This window comes from Megalobrama amblycephala, linkage group LG14 (assembly GCF_018812025.1).
Source record: "Megalobrama amblycephala isolate DHTTF-2021 linkage group LG14, ASM1881202v1, whole genome shotgun sequence".
In the NCBI taxonomy this organism is placed as follows: domain Eukaryota; kingdom Metazoa; phylum Chordata; class Actinopteri; order Cypriniformes; family Xenocyprididae; genus Megalobrama; species Megalobrama amblycephala.
Window position 1 is genome coordinate 3,265,530 of NC_063057.1, and position 20,254 is coordinate 3,285,783.

The 20,254-nt window shown below is 37.0% G+C and overlaps 1 protein-coding gene and 1 long non-coding RNA gene across 4 annotated transcripts in view; one reads left to right on the forward strand and one right to left on the reverse strand.

Moving 5' to 3' along the window:
• Positions 1–1,620: 1,620 nt before the first annotated feature.
• LOC125244325 lies at positions 1,621–9,872 on the reverse strand. Of its 2 annotated transcripts, none has more exons than XR_007179307.1 (5): positions 9,608–9,872; positions 2,370–2,430; positions 2,107–2,162; positions 1,910–1,991; positions 1,621–1,847 (listed from the first exon to the last, which is right to left on the reverse strand). It is a non-coding gene; the product is annotated as an uncharacterized LOC125244325 (long non-coding RNA). The 2 variants fall into 2 exon arrangements; XR_007179308.1 differs by lacking the exon at positions 9,608–9,872 and adding an exon at positions 9,373–9,525.
• tfec (transcription factor EC) overlaps positions 8,430–20,254 on the forward strand; it is a 57,112-nt gene continuing 45,287 nt past the window's right edge. The window contains exons 1-6 of one of the 2 annotated variants that reach the window (XM_048154364.1): positions 8,430–8,506; positions 9,520–9,676; positions 10,487–10,523; positions 15,541–15,729; positions 15,848–15,979; positions 18,154–18,343. The gene's annotated coding sequence lies outside the window, so the exon portion shown is untranslated. Of the gene's footprint in view, positions 8,507–9,519; positions 9,677–10,486; positions 10,524–15,540; positions 15,730–15,847; positions 15,980–18,153; positions 18,344–20,254 lie in introns of those variants that run through there. The other variant, XM_048154365.1, reaches the window with a different exon arrangement.

A 20,254-nucleotide genomic window follows, 5' to 3' on the forward strand; every position in this document is an offset into this window, starting at 1 on the left:
ACATATAGCCATCGGATTATGCTAAATATTCCGGTTTATTTATTTAATTAAATGAAAAACATCCACAGAAACACATGTTTTCCTGAAAATACAGCAGCATGTGAAATGTTGTCCAGTTTTCCAGCAACAGACTCAGTGAGGGGATCTTCTGGCTGCGTCCGAACACCTAGGTAGCTGTCTTGCTGTCTTGCTGCCTCGCTGTCTTATAAGTGAATGACTTGTACAGCAGCGTTTGTGCATGAAGGCACCTCACAAAACTGATTTCGGACAGACTTCTGAGGCAGCGTAACAGTTTAATGATCTACAGCAATATAGGGCGAGCTTTGGTGAGAACTAAACAAATATTTAATTATTACAGTAGTAATTTCTCGATAGAAATGATATCAAAATTGAAATATGTTGGTCAAAATCGTACATTTATACACAAACTGAGCAGCAAACGCAACTTTCGGACGCCATCTTTATTTTTCTAGTTCAACTGTCACAGAATGGAAAGCACAGGATTGTGGGATATCAAAGGCAGCTAAGGATACATTTATGCTTCCTTCAAAAATCGATCAGATGAAGGTATCTCATGAGACAGGCACTGAAGCTAACATTGGATTCGGACGTGCCTTGTTGCCTTACTACCTTGAAATGTGTCCTCTGAAGGCAGTATTTTAAAGTTTTCGGACGCAGCCTCTTTGTCTCTGATGAGGAGGAGGTGAATCTAAGAGTCCTCTGAGGTTAGAGTGTCTCCACCTTGTGGACGATAAGTGTATCTGCATTCATATATGAAGAAAAGAAATAAAGCAGGGCTGTCTGTCTAATCCTGCTCCTGGTGATCCACTTTCCTGAGTTTAGCTCCAACCTCATTACAAACACCTGAAGCAGCTAATCAAGGTCTTCAGCTTTACTAGAAACTTCCAGGCAGGTGTGATGATCTCTGTGTTTCTAATTCATATCAAATCTATTTACCTGAATAAATAAATGCTGTTTACTAGTCATGTGTGTGTTTCAGTTTGAGTTTGACATGTAAAGAATGAATAAAGATCTTAATGAAAATTCTCATGAGTGTGTGTACATTATATTTACATACAGTCACTCATTTCACTCAGATGGTGGAAATTATGAAGTGATTCATGTTCTTGAGGCAGTAAAAACTGACAAAGCCAAGAACACAAATACACCATCTGCATTAAAAAACGGTGCTAAAGATATGAAAATCTATGAAAAACTTCTCATGATCGTCACAGGCTCAGTGGCTCAGTGGACGATTAACTGCTGATTGTATGTGAACGTCCTGAGATCAAATCCCACTATTGCTTATGTGAAATTGTTGGCATTATATCCAACAAAGTAAGGACAACAAAGTAACGCCCAGCCTCAGTGTGAAAGTCGCAGTGGCACAAGTGGCTAAACACATGCTTTCTGGTGATGAGACTGCGATTGAGGCATGGGTTCTAATCCCACTATTGCTAACATTAAATTGTTGCCATTATATGCAACAAAGTGGCTCAAACGCCAGCACTCAGTGTGAAAGTCACAGTGGCACAAGTGGCTAAACACACGTTCTCTGGTGGTGAGTCTGCGATAGAGGCTTGGGTTCAAATCTCACCTCAATCATGACAGACACCTGAATGCTTGAACTAGTTTATTGTAAATCACAGGTCAGGAAACAGTGAAATATAAGTTCCTGCACATGTTCAGACATGGTTAAGAGCGCTGCCTCACGGGTTCAGAGGTTGCTGGTTCGATCCCAGCCAGACCTCAGCGATATGAAGGAATGGTGTGAGTGAGAAGGTGCAGAGGATCGTGGGGTCTCCCCTAAGATCCAGCACAATGTCCAGCAGGGGTTATGCTTCTGCCTGCAAAAAATTTAATTAACTGAGTAAAAAAAAAAAAAAAAAATTAAATTAATTATAATTACCTGTCCAGCAGCAGAAGTCCATCATTACAGTCAATGTAATGCTCTGCTTCTGATGACAGGGTGTCCAAACACATCCCTTATTCTGTAGGATACAGACAATAAACATACACATTACTCCATATTGTATTTCTAAAAATAGCAAAATATAAAAGTTAGTCCAAATAATAGTTAATATGAAATTTGACATCTGTACTCACCAGTAAAGCTGGATAAACAGGATGAACCGGATCTAATGGATCATAAATCATGCGCACTACAAAGATAAAAGAGTAATTTTATGTAACCACCATTAAGATATGCAAAGAAACAAATGAATAAACAGCGTGAAGTAATGCAATTTTCCTCAAAAATGTTTACAGATTTTTTTTTTCTAAAGCTACAATGTGAAAACAATATTATGGAAGGTATCACCATTCAGTGATACTGTAATCAATAATTATCTTTGAATCTCTGTACTCACTTGCTGTTGATTATGGCCTTCTACCTTCCTCTGTGTTTCAGCCTCTGGTTACTGCAGGATACTGGGCAAAAACAAATATTTTGTCATGAAATTTTGACAGAAACATTAAACTTATGATTGTGCATTTCTGTCCTAATCTACAGTTGGATTAACTGGAACAGTTACTTGAGACAACACTAGACACAACACCAGCTGACTCCATTAAAGTCAGCATGAAACAGAAGTTGCAATAGTCTTTTGTAGGGCGGGACTTATTTTGTCCTTACGGAATTGATTGAACGGTTGAATGGTTGTAGTTTGCTGTTGCTGTGATGTCATGCGAGTGACAGGTTGTTCCGCCCTCACGCTGAAAAAGAGATGATTCTAGGTGCGTTTAACGCCATTGTAGATTTTGAACTCCAGGGGTGTCCAAACATTTTTAAAAGGGGGCCAGATTCGATGTTGCGGACACATCTAGAGGCCGTTTCCATTTCTATTATATATATATATATATATATATATATATATATATATATATATTATATATACATTTAGTAAAAGCAAATGTATGAATACAAATAAGACTTCAGATGCAAAAGCCTCTAAGTCGTCTGACATTTTTCTTTGAAATTAACATTTTTTTTATCAGACTCATATGTATAGGTTTCTATATGTACCAGTACTTCTGAATGGGATGAGGCTGGGATTTATCGGGTTTGAAGTGAAAGTATTTGTTACGTATAGTAACTCAATATGTTATGTAATTTTTGACAGATGTGGCTTTTAGAGGCTTTTGCATCAGAAATCTTGAAATGTTAAATAACATTAGAGAGGATATTAGAAAAACATTGTCTCAAAACTCATTTTATTAATTTAAGAATGGGCAACTTTTATTTAAAACTACTAAAACCAGTATCATACGTGAGCACAAATACACACACACACACACACACACACACACACACACACACACACACACACACACACACACACACACACACTCAAATGCAATCATGCACACATATCCCTGTCCTCATAAAAGCCTATACTTTTATATGAGCCAATAAATAAATATAGATCGTATAGGCCTAAGCATTGAAATATATGATAAAATCTGAATCTATTTAATATTGCTGTTTATTAAAACTAAATTATATCATAATTTTAACTAAAACACAAATAAGGAGGAACCTACATAAGCCCAATAGGCAGAAAAAAAAATATTGTTAAAATCTGGATAGAAGTATTTTTTACATCCTATTTAGCTGAAAAATATTTTTTGTACCCGTCTGGTTTTCTGAGAATAAAAGTATTGAACACTTATTCCTGAGGTACTTGGTGCATCTCCTCTTCCCTCTGCCTTTTTGATTGTATAATGTAATATCAAAACAACAAAGAGATACAAAAGCCCTGTCCAAATACCCACACTTGCGGTCTTTGCCACTTGAGAGCGCATGTACACGACACGAAGTAAGGGTGCAAGACTGTCCCATGTCTTAAAAATACCCAAGTGCAGTGCCCTTAATGCACACTAAACCCACACTATCTTGAATACTGCTTTGGAGCGGTATTTTAGGCTAAGCGTATCCCATCATGCGTTATGTTCTGGGAACTCACATGCCCCGAAATCACGAGATGTCAAGTTAAATTAATTATATATTACATATAATTTGGTAGTAAAATATAAAGTGTTGCAGATTTTATTGATGCAATGATGAGTAGGCTATGTGTCTTTTGTACAACAATTGCAAGTGATTTTTATCCACAATTTTAAAATTATGTCTTCTGTTAATTACATAGCGACCACTGAACAGACATTTAGAAGTGCATTTTAAATTGCAAAGTACTGAAAATAATAATAAAGCTCTGTAAACACTTGCATTTTTTTTTTTTTTTTTTTGCAAGACTATAAGTGTATCCCATCGGGTAATCAAAAGTTCTACACACACACATTTGCAGTCTTCACGCCTACTTGAACACTTGAGCCAAATACAGGAAATACATCATGTAAGTAGACAAGTGGCCAAGTACAAAGACTGCAAGTGTGAGTATTTGGACAGGGCAACAGAGTACCCCAGGGATGATGTGTTTTTTGTAGGCAAAACCCGGAAGCGAGTTAGCATTTTAGGACTTCCAGTTCCATCGCCCCGAAGTCTATGGGTTTTTGCTAAATTGCCTGAAATAAGGTCTGTGGTTAACAAAGCCTCTAAATATTTTCACGTTTTGATCCATGACATAAAACACACCAGTTATAACCCGCTTATGATTTTTTAAACCTTTATTGCATCTTAAAGGGATTGTTCACCCAAAAATGAAAATTTGATATTTATCTGCTTACCCCCAGTGCATCCAAGATGTAGGTGACTTTTTTTCTTCAGTCGAACGCAAATTACGATTTTTAACTGCAACCGCTGCCGTCTGTCAGTCAAATAATAGCAATAGATGGGAACTTCAACTATAACAGTAAATAAAACTTGCTTAGACAAATCAAAATTAAACCCTGCGGCTCGTGACGACACATTGATGTCCTAAGACACGAAACGATAGGTTTGTGCGAGAAACCGAACATTATTTATATAATTTTTACCTCTAATACACCACTATGTCCAACTTCGTTCAGCTTCCTGTTAGTGGTCAAAAAACGCGTTCTGACGACGGAAGTGATGTCTCGCCCATATACTTCAATGAGCGCGAGACATCACTTCCGTTGTCAGAGCGCGATCAAACCTCACTAGCCGGAAGCTGAACGAAGTTGGACATAGTGGTGTATTAGAGGTAAAAAATTATATAAATACTGTTCGGTTTCTCGCACAAACCGATCGTTTCGTGTCTTAGGACATCAATGTGCCGTCACGAGCCGCAGGGTTTAATTTGGATTTGTCTATGGAAGTTTTTTCGACTCTTATTGTTCAAGTTCCCAATCACTGCTATTATTTGACTGACAGACGGCAGCGGTTGCAGTTAAAAATCATAATTTGCGTTCGACTGAAGATAATAGGTCATCTACATCTTGGATGCCCTGGGGGTAAGCAGATAAACATCAAATTTTCATTTTTGGGTGAACTATCCCTTTAAAAACGGCGGTTGCTAACAAGTTACTAAAAGGGACTACTTCCTTTGATGGGGACTTTAGACGTCATCATGACAAACAGGACATTTGGACAGCATTTCTCATGAAAAGGGATAAATATTCATACACAGCGCAGATCACAATCAGGGAGCATGTTTTTAAATAAAGCTGCTTTCTAATTATATATATTTACATTAGTTATTTTGTGATTTTCCAAAAGTCTATGGGGAAAAATGAATAGGCTTTCGATCGAGGGAACCCGTGCGCCGCTAACTTTCGGGTTGGCCTACAAAAACACGTCATCCCTGAGGTACTCTATAGACACTAATTAATTGGAATCGTAGATGAGGCTTTGGGTATTCACCACTTGGTGGTTGGGACATGGTACTACAACCTAAAAATGGCTTCCAAATATCTGTCCACTGTAGTGGACACCATGCATGAAAGGGTTAAATTAAAAAGTATTCTAATTAGATCACCGCAGGTAAAACCACACATCGCACCTCACTCTATATGATAAAAAGTAAAAATATTGTTTCTATATCTAGAATGGTTTTATAGTATTTAGTCTATAAACACTATGCACAATGCCAATGATAGGTTTATGATACAAAACAGCCTGTAATTTGGCCTGTATTACTCGTTTAATACATGTCTACATTAAAAATTAAATAAAATGAGATATTAACCTACATTTTTGACAAAATACCACAGTAACAGTTAGTGTTACCACAGTGAATCCATGATACATGTTGTTGAATTGTTGGTTTGAAAGTATTCTAACTGGATCGGCTCAATGTTTCTCCTGAATTGCACGTTAGTGTTGTTGATTAAGTAAACGCTGTTTCAACTAGCTTTAAACTGAATTAAATCAGAAAGGTCTTATTAGCTGTTTAATGCTCGTGTGATCGAGAAACTCAGCAACTAAACACATTTGTGAGCTCGTGAGCGACGTGCTACGCACAAGTAGCGCTGTTTCGTTTAACTTTTGGTGCGTTAATTCCCTAGACTAAAATCTACTACTGCCACCTTGCGTTGACATCTTGAAACTGCACAATTTGTAAATGATGCATGGAGCGGGCCGTTTGAAATTCATCCTCGGGCCGTAGTTTGAACACCCCTGGTATAAAGACTTCACGTACTTGTACAAGTTGTGTAAACTATGTGTAAACTTGTAATTTTCTGAGAGGTACGACTTGTACCACCTGACCACTGAAGATTTAAAGGGATAGTTCACCCCAAAATGAAAATTATCTCATGATATACTCACCCTCCTAGGTATATATGACTATATCTTCTTTCAGACAACCACAATCAGAGATATATTTAAAAATATCCTTGCTCCTCCAAGCTTTATAATGGTTGTGAAGGGGGCGAGATTTTGAAGCCCCCAAAAAATGCACAAGCTCATACTTTCACATTTTATACATAAAAATACATCATTATTACCCCAATAGTAATTTTTTAAAGCTGTTTTGTGTCTTGGTGGTTGCTAACAAGTGGCTATGGGACTACAGAGACTGTCAGGGACATTAAACGTCATCAAGCTGAAGAGTTAAGAGCCTTGTTGTGCTTATAATTGCACTCTTACAAACTATTCTAACTCAAACCTTCAGGGAAAATGTTTTTTAGATAAAAACTGAAAGAGCTGTCGGAAGCTTAGCGATAGTGACGTTGAAGTCGTAGGACTGTGGTGTAGTTCGTTTATAGATAAATAATACATTTTTTTACATATATCTTCTGTGGAAATCTCAGGACCAAAAAATGTTCCTTCAATCATTGCATTCGGCTTAAGGCTATGCAGAGTTGTAAGATGGTCACCAAGCACCGCAAACGAACAGCAGCCGCCTTCTACAGTTCCTCCTGAACCAAAACAACGAGCTTATGCTGCATCAAAGTCTATAGAATAACACAAGACGCCTCACTAGTATTATAAAGAATGGGAGAAAGTGAATATGGCGAAATAAGTCCCGCCTTCTAAATAAGAACCAATCGCCAGTCATCGCGTCATTGCAGCGGCCGTTAGAAGCTCCGGTTCCTATAGAAACAGTCAGACTTGCGCCTCCGAAATGAGACACGAGAGACGCGCATTTAGGATTGCACATGAGCATTAGCATGATCCAGCCTGGAAAATACATTTTTTTTGTCATGATTCGAGCATCTAAAAACAAAATGTATGAGACAGTTGTTGTCAGATTTCATTGGTGATTACAAATATGAAATTTAATCAAAAGCTTGGCAAACAGCTTTAGAGAATTTGATGTTTCCCCATTCAAAGAGATAGGAGCTGCACCTGCATGCCCATGAGGCGTTTCAAAGATGGCCACCAAGTGAAATGACTTGTCTTAAAGGGACTTTGGCTGCGTTCATGCCAGGTCAACCCCTGACTCTGATTTATGCGTTTCTCTGGCAACACTATCAATGGCGAAATTAATCTGCAGCAGTCGGGTGGTACAAGTCTAATATTGCTTTGAAGTTGCTTACCTTACTATTTTAAGAATAAATTAGATAAAATAAAGCACCTGGTCTGTCTCTTGTCATAATAATGTCTCTTTAAAAATTATAAAAAAATGTTAAAAATTATTTAAAAAAAATGTACAACATTTTATTGAATTATAAATCTATCATACTGTGGGTGGGGTTAAGGATTGGCCTTTTTGATTTTAGCAAAGTGGGTAAAGCAGTTGAAAAGCGCCCATCATTTGGAAACGCCCATTAATTTGAAAAACACCCATATGATTTCTGTTCAGTGTTACAATGCATTACAATGAGGAGAAATAATACATGTTTTAATACTGTTATTATTTCACTCTTTATGCTAAGCCTCTAAGACAATTACTTTTAATATAAGTATATTTCGTCATTTTCCCCATAAATCATTACTATTGGTCACCCTTTACGTCTGTTTGTGGGTTTTGCAAATATTTAACCAATGAAAAGTTTTAAAAGAGCTTGTGACTCATCAACGTAACTTTATTGGCTCCTAAATCTGTCAGTCAAACCTCATGACTCCACCCAGCCTATATCGCGAGTGAAGGGTCGCAGCCGCACGCAGTTTGGAGCATCTTCGCTTGTCTGCAATGCCAAGGTAAATAAAGAAAAGTTTTCTTTACTAAAGAAACACTATAAAGACTAATGCTTTGTGTGTTTGAAGAGCGCCTTAAGCTGCGTCTCATTTCGATGGCTGCATACGTCATCGACGCGGTCTCATTTAAGAAAAGTTAACTTAACCGTTAGATTTTTCCCCCCTTCCTTTCATTTAGTGCCGTTTCCTTTCTTGCAATAATAATAAAAAAGTAACCGTTAGATTGCAAAGTTAGAAAGAAATTACAGTATTTTACACCTCACGAGCCGTTATAAAAACAGTCAATTTTATAACGGTTACTTTTCTTAAATAAGACATCATTGATGACGTATATGCAGCCTTCAAATGCGGCCTCTGAAATGAGACAAAGACGGAGCACCCACAGCTACAAACGATAAACTTTATAACCTGTAAGTTGATTAAAACGTAATGTGATACACTTACTGCCTCAGATAAATCGTGCATATTTTTTGTGCGCATTATATTTCCTTTTAAAATAATTGTATAAATTCATGACATCACTTTATTCTACAGAACCTATTTAATTTGAATTTATTTTTAGTACAAAATAGATATTTTATGTTTTGTTATCTTAAACCCCAAAAATGTCAAGTAGGGCTGTTAAAAAAAAGCGCAGGTTTCCATCCGCGCCAGTAGGCGGCATAAGCGAGCTTCACTTTTAGCCTGACACCTTTTGATCCTTGACAACAAAGACGCTTGATTACGTTTAATGTCATGAAAGTACAGATCCTGCAGATGACAGCTCAGTGACAGACTCTAATGTCACTCAGCAGCACATATTACAGGCCGTCAGCAAACTAAACCGACAAAAACTGCGATAAAGAGCGAGATTCGAGTACGCGACTCACCTGTAAACAACTTTCCGCGTGAAGCACTTCCGTAAAAGTTCTTATTTTTGTATTAGAGTAATTATATAAGTTTGTATTGATGTATTAGTGTTTTAAAGCCAGAAACGTCTGTCATTTACTGTCTCCACTCGCTCTCCTCTACGGCAGAATGACAGTGAGGGCGGATCTGAGAGTCGCGCGAGCAGAGAATGATGCCGCACGTGGGTTTGTTGTGTTTTTTCTGCTCCTCTCTCACCTGCGCTCAACACCTGCCGCTCCTCCGGACACTGCTTCACATTCAGAGGGATTAAGATCTTCTATAAAGGTATATATGTTCTGACATCTCCAATTGAGAAACTACATAGAGTGTTTGTGCTGCTGGTCGGTTGCACGTGCTGTTAGGGGTGGGACTTCCTCCAGAAAGCATTTAATTGGACAAAATTGGTGTAGTAGTGCAAGAAGAGGCATTAGTATAATATATACATGTCTTTCCTACTTATAAAAGTGACACTTTAATCAAATTTCCAGATGTAAAGCTGCATTAACATTTTAGCCAGACAGCCACAAACCATATATGACAGCTTATGAGTCATTTAGAGAGAATGACTGGACACATTCTGCTTTGCACTTGGGTTTTATCATCTAGCATTTAATGTTTTTTTTGTAGCTGTCATTTTTTTAGATATGAGATTCTCTGACAAACCAATAAGATATGCTGTTGTTTTTAAATTTCAGTCCTTACTTTAAGGATCACTGTTATTTATTGTAAAGGAAGGTTTCGTCTTTACATTTCTACTCTCAGACTTCTACTCAGATGTAAACATCTGTTTTGTTTTTGTCCATTAACTAAAACACACATACAGGTAGAAGGCCATAACCTTGACATCAGTAGCATGCAAATTTAAAAATATTCAAAGTTTGTTATTGATACAGCATTACTAAATGACAGTTAAATACTCAGCAATATTTCTTTCACACTGTGGTACATTTTTAGGAAAATTGACACCTTTTTTTTCTTGAAGAGAATTGCATCACTTCAGGCTGTGTTATGTGTTTATTCAACATACTTAACATTTGTTTCTTTGCATATCTTAATGGTGGTTACATAATTATTTTTTTTTTTTTATCTTTGTAGGCACATTATATATGATCCAGTTTATCCAGCTAAACCGGTGAGTATATACATGTCAAATTATATGTATTAACTATTATTTGGACTAATTTTTATATTTTGATATTTTTAGATATTAGGGGTGTAACAATCTTGTCACAATATATTGCAATACAAAAATGTAACAATGTGTATCGTGGATAGTGAAAATCTGTATTGTGTATAATTCACCCAAAATAAAAATTACTGTGAGAAAAATTGAAGTTTACAGAGTTTTAGTGTCAGTACTACATTGTGGCCTACCTTATTTTAAATATATCTAGTCAGTTACCAAGTCATCCCCGCCCCTTCACACTCACACCACACCACACCATACATTTTATATTTCACTGTTAACCTGCATGTGACCTGTGATTTTTACCATAAACTAGTTAAAGATCATTGAGATGGGATTTGAACCAATCGCAGTCTCATCACCAGAGAATGTGTGTTTAGCCACTTGTGCCACTGTGACTTTCACCCTTAATGTTGGCGTTTGGACCATTTTGTTGGACATAATGGCAACAATAGCAAGATTTGAACCCATGCCTCCATCGCAGTCTCACCACCAGAGAACGTGTGTTTAGCCACTTGTGCCACTGTGACTTTCACCCTTAATGTTGGCGTTTGGACCATTTTGTTGGATATAATGGCAACAATTTAATGTTAGCAATAGTGAGATTTGAACCCATGCCTCAATTGCGGTCTTGTCACCAGAGAACGTGTGTTTAGCCATTTGTGCCACTGTGACTTTCACCCTTAATGTTGGCGTTTGGACCATTTTGTTGGACATAATGGCAACAATAGCAAGATTTGAACCCATGCCTCCATCGCAGTCTCGTCACCAGAGATGTGTGTTTAGCCATTTGTGCCACTGGGACTTTCACCCTTAATGTTGGCGTTTGGACCATTTTGTTGGATATAATGGCAACAATTTAATGTTAGCAATAGTGAGATTTGAACCCATGCCTCCATCGCGGTCTTACCACCAGAGAACGTGTGTTTAGTCACTCACACCACTGTGACTTTCACACTGACATTTGGCCCACTTTGTTGGATATAATGGCAACAATTTAATGTTAGCAATAGTGAGATTTGAACCCACGCCTCCATTGCGGTCTTATCACCAAAGAATGTGTGTTTAGCCACTTGTGCCACTGTGACTTTCACCCTTAATGTTGGCGTTTGGACCATTTTGTTGGATATAATGGCAACAATTTAATGTTAGCAATAGTGAGATTTGAACCCACGCCTCCATCGCGGTCTAATCACCGAAGAACGTGTGTTTAGTCACTCACACCACTGTGACTTTCACATTTAATGTTGGCATTTGGACCATTTTGTTGGATATAATGGCAACAATTTAATGTTAGCAATAGTGAGATTTGAACCCACGCCTCCATCGCGGTCTTACCACCAGAGAACGTGTGTTTAGTCACTCACACCACTGTGACTTTCACACTGACATTTGGCCCACTTTGTTGGATATAATGGCAACAATTTAATGTTAGCAATAGTGAGATTTGAACCCACGCCTCCATTGCGGTCTTATCACCAAAGAATGTGTGTTTAGCCACTTGTGCCACTGTGACTTTCACCCTTAATGTTGGCGTTTGGACCATTTTGTTGGATATAATGGCAACAATTTAATGTTAGCAATAGTGAGATTTGAACCCACGTCTCCATCGCGGTCTAATCACCAAAGAATGTGTGTTTAGTCACTCACACCACTGTGACTTTCACACTTAATGTTGGCATTTGGACCATTTTGTTGGATATAATGGCAACAATTTAATGTTAGCAATAGTGAGATTTGAACCCACGCCTCCATCGCGGTCTTACCACCAGAGAACGTGTGTTTAGTCACTCACACCACTGTGACTTTCACACTGACATTTGGCCCACTTTGTTGGATATAATGGCAACAATTTAATGTTAGCAATAGTGAGATTTGAACCCACGCCTCCATCGCGGTCTTACCACCAGAGAACATGTGTTTAGTCACTCACACCACTGTGACTTTCACACTGACATTTGGCCCACTTTGTTGGATATAATGGCAACAATTTAATGTTAGCAATAGTGAGATTTGAACCCACGCCTCCATTGCGGTCTTATCACCAAAGAATGTGTGTTTAGCCACTTGTGCCACTGTGACTTTCACCCTTAATGTTGGCGTTTGGACCATTTTGTTGGATATAATGGCAACAATTTAATGTTAGCAATAGTGAGATTTGAACCCATGCCTCCATCGCAGTCTCGTCACCAAAGAATGTGTGTTTAGCCATTTGTGCCACTGTGACTTTCACCCTTAATGTTGGCGTTTGGACCATTTTGTTGGACATAATGGCAACAATAGCAAGATTTGAACCCATGCCTCCATCGCAGTCTCGTCACCAGAGAATGTGTGTTTAGCCATTTGTGCCACTGGGACTTTCACCCTTAATGTTGGCGTTTGGACCATTTTGTTGGATATAATGGCAACAATTTAATGTTAGCAATAGTGAGATTTGAACCCATGCCTCCATCGCAGTCTCGTCACCAGAGAATGTGTGTTTAGCCATTTGTGCCACTGGGACTTTCACCCTTAATGTTGGCATTTGGACCATTTTGTTGGATATAATGGCAACAATTTAATGTTAGCAATAGTGAGATTTGAACCCATGCCTCCATCGCGGCCTTACCACCAGAGAACGTGTGTTTAGTCACTCACACCACTGTGACTTTCACACTGACATTTGGCCCACTTTGTTGGATATAATGGCAACAATTTAATGTTAGGAATAGTGAGATTTGAACCCACGCCTCCATTGCGGTCTTATCACCAAAGAACTTGTGTTTAGCCACTTGTGCCACTGTGACTTTCACCCTTAATGCTGGCGTTTGGACCATTTTGTTGGATATAATGGCAACAATTTAATGTTAGCAATAGTGAGATTTGAACCCACGCCTCCATCGCAGTCTAATCACAAAGATCGTGTGTTTAGTCACTCACACCACTGTGACTTTCACACTGACATTTGGCCCACTTTGTTGGATATAATGGCAACAATTTAATGTTAGCGATAGTGAGATTTGAACCCACGCCTCCACTGCGGTCTCACCACCAGAGAACATGTGTTTAGTCACTCACACCACTGTGACTTTCACACTTAATGTTGGCATTTGGACCATTTTGTTGGATATAATGGCAACAATTTAATGTTAGCAATAGTGAGATTTGAACCCACGCCTCCACTGCGGTCTCACCACCAGAGAACATGTGTTTAGTCACTCACACCACTGTGACTTTCACACTTAATGTTGGCATTTGGACCATTTTGTTGGATATAATGGCAACAATTTAATGTTAGCGATACTGAGATTTGAACCCACGCCTCTATCACGGTCTTATCACCAAAGAACGTGTGTTTAGCCACTTGTGCCACTGTGACTTTCACCCTTAATGTTGGCGTTTGGACCATTTTGTTGGATATAATGGCAACAATTTAATGTTAGCAAGAGTGGGATTTGAACCCATGCTTTAACTGCAGTCTCATCATCAGAGAACATGTGTTTAGCCACTTGTGCCACTGTGATTTTCACATTTAAGGATGGTATTTGTACCATTTTGTTGGATATAATGGCAACAATTTAATATTAGCAATAGTTGGATTCGAACCCATGCCTCAATCACAGTCTTATCACCAGAGAAAGTGTTTAACCACTTATGCCACTTATGCCACTTTGACTTTCAAACTAAACTCTGGCATTTGGGCACTTTGTTATATATAATGCCAACAATGTAACATATGCAATAGTGAGTTTTGAACTCCGGTCTCTCTGATCAAAGCACAATGTTTTATCACCTGAGCCACAGAGTCTGTTGTTGAAGTGCGTTTTGGATGGGGTTTTATTGATAACCTTGTTTCATATGATGAGTTTCCATATATGAAAGCCAAGTGATCAGCCACAGAGCTTAGATGATTTTATCTTAAGATCTTTTAGTCCTTTTGAACTATAGGTTTATTATTATTTATGCTTTGGCATTGTCATCCTAAAGTACAGGTAAAGAACATGAATCTAATAATTAAATGTCTACGTTAGCTATTTAATAAACTAAAATATCATACTGGTATCAGGCCTGTATTTCATACATCCTTGAAGAAGACAGTAAAATTTAATATAGGATCATGCAATTAACAATAAACAATGAATGAAAAACAGAATTATAAATCTATAATTACAAATAACATTTAACATTTCCTATAAGCACCCACAGCTTGAACAGACACGCCTATTTAAATTTTCGTCTACCACAGCCAATCACAATTTACTTTACCATATAATGCACAATATTGACTATAGGCTTAGGTTAATTATAATATTGTACAAATTAAAAAAAAAAAAAACACTCTAGTTATCATAACCTTCAGTCCAAACTCACTGAGAACGTATATTATAACATATTTAAATTGCACTGAACTAATTAGCCTAATTAATGTCACCTGTCAAAAAAGGTGAACCCACTAAAATTCTGCAAACATAGTTACTATTATTGTTTATTAATATAAAACTACAATGAATATGGGAGCACATTTACACTGTGCAAGAATAGATTTTATTTATTTTATTTTTGCCAGTTTTACAGTACAGCAGTTTTTTATAAGAGCTTTTTTTGAGTAATACAATTTATTTTTATGTTAAGACACATTCCACTTGATATGAAATTAGTGCAGCGTAACATGTTCATCACATCCTCCACCAGAGGGAGACATTACACCACAGGAGTCCTCTGTATGTTTTGTGTGCTCATAAACTCCACTGAATAGATTGACAATTAACTAAGCTAAATTAACACATTTTAGAACACAATATTTCAACTTTTAAATCTTCATTTTCAAATTCTTAACGCAAAACAAACTAACAAAGGAAGACACGTAAGCAGATTTAATAAAGTCTACATAATCATGCAAGTGTGATGTAGCTCTTTTAAACATTTATAGATGTAAACAAGCCGTTTTTGTAAATTTATACAATTATATTATTCTTTTTTATAGTGTGTACATCTACAGCAAGTCAACCAGGCTGAACCAGTGGTACTTAAAACAAGAGAACGTGAAGCAGGAGTGACGCTGCTGAAATAGATCGGGCTCTCCAGGACAAGACAGAAAGAAAAACATGCCTCTTTTGTCAAAGCTAGACAAAGCCCCACAGACCTTAAAGTGGGCAATTCAAAATTCTGAAGGGTAAGTTTTCACAAGAAAAAAAAAAAAAAAGAAGATGGAGGGGAAAAAGTTATCTAAGCCATTACGTTCCTTCACAATAGCTCTGGTTGAAGTTGTGCCTCTTCTGATCTTCTCTCAGCTGGACTTCTGCTTTCCAGCCTGTCTTCTCTGATCTCCAGTCATCCGAGAGGCTTCTGCCAGCCTGTGAGCTGTCAAAGTAGCCCTGGAATCAAACGCCACTCCATGCTCAGCTATGATCAAAGGAACACAGGTAAGGCAGCCACAGAGACACATACAATTGGCATCTAAAAAAGTAAGCCGTCTACCCTCCCACCCCTCCTTCCCTCCTGCTTTTTTATCTCCTGACTACTCTGACACCGAGAGGAGAAACGTGGAGCACATTGATCAGAATAAAGCAAAGTGATCAGGTTTTGATGATGCGGGGGGAAGTTTGTTCTCGCCAGAAACTTTTGGACAAAGGGAATTTTGGGATAGAGGTGAGGGCGCCACGTTAAGGGACACTTAAAACGCTTCAGAATTTTTTTCTCTGCTTTGAACAATCTTTTCCCTGCTGATAATCCTCTAAACACAGAGATGTCTGTCTCGAGTCAAACACATCTTTCATTTCTTGCCAAAATGACCACACGCATACACATGCGGAATAAAGAGCGGGGCTAGTTGTCACACAAATGTGTTTATTCTCTATCAGTGGTTTTGTATGTTGGTTTCAAACACCTTGTTCAAAACACTAAATCTCTTTAAAAACACTTTTCTCTTTAAATCCTGCTCTTCAAACAAAAATTACAATATAGAAAAAGACTGCATATCTAGCTGCACATACTGTATAGTTTCTGAAAAAAATTTAAAATAATATTAAAATTAATTAAAAAGAATAGTGTCTATTTAATAGACCAATCAATACAAAACATACATTACCATTCAAAATTTGGGGTTAATAACCTTTTTTTAAGAAATTAACATTTTTATTCAGTAAGGATGCATTAAATCGAACAAAAGTGACTGTAAAGACTTTTATAATGTTACAAAAAATGTCTATTTTAAATAAAAGCTATTCTTTTGAACTTTCTATTCATCAAAGAAATGAATCCTAAAAAATTGTATCATGGTTCTTTCCACAAAAATATTAAGCATCAACATTAATAAGAATAAATGTTTCTTGAGCTGCAAATCAGCATATTAGAATGATTTCTGCAGGATCATGTGACACTGAAGACTGGAGTAATGATGCTGAAAATCCACCTTTACCATAATATGAGTAAATAACCTTTTAAAATATATAAAAGTAGAAAATATCGTTTTAAAAATGTAATATATTTCACAGTAATACTGTATTTTTGGTCAGCCTGGGTGAGCATAAGTGACTTGAGCATAATAGACTACCCACATGATAGTCTATGGCAGTGCAGAATGCACTTCTCATCCTCATACTATGACAAATGGATAAATATATATGGACAAATGACATTTCTAATATGGCATTTAATGTCACGTTAGAAATGACGACTCGTATGACATTTGAGATGTCACAGCCAGTAAGCAGTACGTTAACTAATATAGACACTGTGGTTTAGTGTTTTCTCTCTATTTTTTCTCTCTCTCTCTCTCTCTCTCTCTCTCTCTCTTTCTCTCCCCCCACACACACCAGAAGAGTAACAATATACACTAAAATAACAATATAAATTAAATACTTCAATACATAAATAATTCACAGGTAAGGACTTTTGTACATTTTGAAAACCAGAGAGATGATTGTGTCAGGACACAATCCACCATGAAGACGTTCATTCGATTTCACAGGACAAAATCAAAATACCTGCTGGGAGAAGCTGCAGCAATGTATGTGAAGTCTGGAAAATGAAACCAGTGAAAAAAAAAAGACAAATAACATTTGTAACAGGCTGAAAATGCTTAGAAACAACGTTGACTCAACTCTCTGGGGTTCTGAGTTAGGTATCCTCTATGTCTTGATTCATCTTTTATTCTATTGTTGATCTGATAAACCAGTACTGGACATTTCTGCTCACCCTCCTGACCCTTTTTATTTTTTTTTTATAGCAGAAAAGAATGGTTTTCATTTATGAGAGCAAAAATAAGGATAAAATCTCCATCAGTTCAATATGTGAATACTTACATTCAACACTGCACAACTTCTACATTGAACACAACACTAAGAAAAACTATATATTATAATACATTAAGGCCTGGTTTCACAGACAGGGCTTAGATTAAGCCAGGATTAGGCCTCCGTTCAATTAGTACATTTAAGTAGCTTTTATAAATATGCCTTTACTGGTGTGCATTTTGAGACATATACTTTCAGTTAAATCAGCTCAAACTTGCATTTTAGTCTAGCTTAAGCCTTGTCTGTGAAACCAGGGAGAAAAGTTATAAATACATAAAAATGAATAACATCTCACTTTTTAGGTTCAAGATGTCCTGTATGTAAAATAGAGACTTCCCATTTGCACCCGGTTCCATGGACGAAGAAAAAGAGGAAATAGATAAAGATTTATATCGGACCAAGTCCTGCTGATCTTGCCGGCAAACTGTAATAGCAAGAGAGCAACCGCTGACTTCATAGAACATAAAACACGCCCGAAGCCGACAATCACAGGTAATTTATATTTTTCATTGAACTTAATTTGCCACACACACAAGAACTATTAATCTAGTTGTATTCTTCTACAACGTGTTTATGATAAAGAAATATTTCACAGAAATTTGTGTCCAGTAACGAGGGATGCTTGAGCATATTACCATATTACCAATGAGAGACCAGAGCTATACTGAGCATCACTGTAATTACGGTTTTAAAGTACTTATTTAAACAAATTTGGTCTCTGGTGTCACTTTTTTTTGCCATTTTGAAAGTAATTCTTAAAATATAAACTTGCAGATCTGGACAATACTTTTTATAATTCACTTTTTTTTTTTTTTGAAACAATAATCATCGTAGAACAACAGACAAATCCAACAAACCTGCTTAGCGACAATATTTGAAGTGTAAATATAGATATTTCCAAATATATAAGTTAGTACTGCTAAACCTCTGCATTTTATTCTCGAATACATTGTGAAGATGTTCACTATAATTTTATTGTTAATTCATAAGGCAAAATGTCCCTCTCTGAGTATAAACAATGCGTATGCTAAAGGCAGTGTATAGTACTCTGTTTTTATAAAAAATAAACATATTTCAACTTAAAAACTTGTGCTGCCATACATTTTTAAGTATAATCAAATTGGCTGTACAAAACAAACAAACAAACAAAAAAAAACTCAAACTATATCACATACACAAAACATGTTGCCATAACTTATTGATCATATTTTTTATAGCAGTTACTCAGAAAGGTACTAAAATGTACTTTTATTCATTAGGCATATGCTTTTGTTCTTGTAGCTCAACTGGCACTAATACAATGTTTCTATTCTCTGTTGAACACAAAAGAAGATATTTTGAAGAATGTTGGTAATCAAACAGTTGACAGTAGCCATTGACTTCCATATTAATAAAAAAATACCATGGAAGTCAATGGCTACCATCAACTGTTTGATTACCAACATTCTTCCAATGATCTTGTTTTGTGGTCAACAGAAAAAAGAAACTCATACAGGTTTAGAACAACATGAGGGGTGATTTTTGGGTAAACTATCCCTTTAAGTAATGTAACTGAGAGTTGATTTGGAAATAAGTGTGTATAAATGTAAAACAGATCTTTTGGGAGGGGTTTTGTTTTCATAAATCTGGTGCATCTAATGTAGGTCTGTGCTCTTGAGTAATGCATTTCCAGTGCTCGCATTCTGTTTACAGAACTTAGTGTCTACAGCAACAAAGTGACATGGCAAAAAAAGGAAAACTATAAAAAAACAAAAATGAAGAAGTGGTAGCCTCCACCACATTCTTCAATTAAACTTCCTCTATTCAGGTCCTGTCACATATATTGTTTTACATACAGGAAATTCCATCTATCATGGGATTTTTGCACCCATTTCTTGTTTGTGGAGGATGTGGTTTCTTTTGCACTTACTTTAAAGAGTGCCATTATATGGGGGCGGGGGGCGTTTGAATTGAGCACATGAGTGAATGTCACAATCACGACACGAGGTATGACTCTGCAAAAAAAGGCACACTGATTTATATTTGCCTTTTAATGTGATTTTGTTCAAGATAATCACCCCTGTAAGTAGCAGTTGTAAATAGCAAGCTCTAACATGGGCAATGGGCTAAACACATCCAGGAGTAAAACACCATTGTCATTATGCACTGCGAAATTTCCATCATGTGCAAAGACAACCAGTTGAGCCTGAGATAATCTGAACAAACATTTAATGATTCTATTTGTTGCTCATTTATGCTATTGTGAATCATAACATTTATTTAAAGACAAAAGACTGGGGGTTTTCAGTTTTGTTCAGGGTGCTGTGGGGTCAAAGACCCCCTTGATGCTTTCATTTTTATTTATTTTAATCCAAACAAACATCTTTTATCATTTCTATTCACACAAATTATGTTGCTCCAATA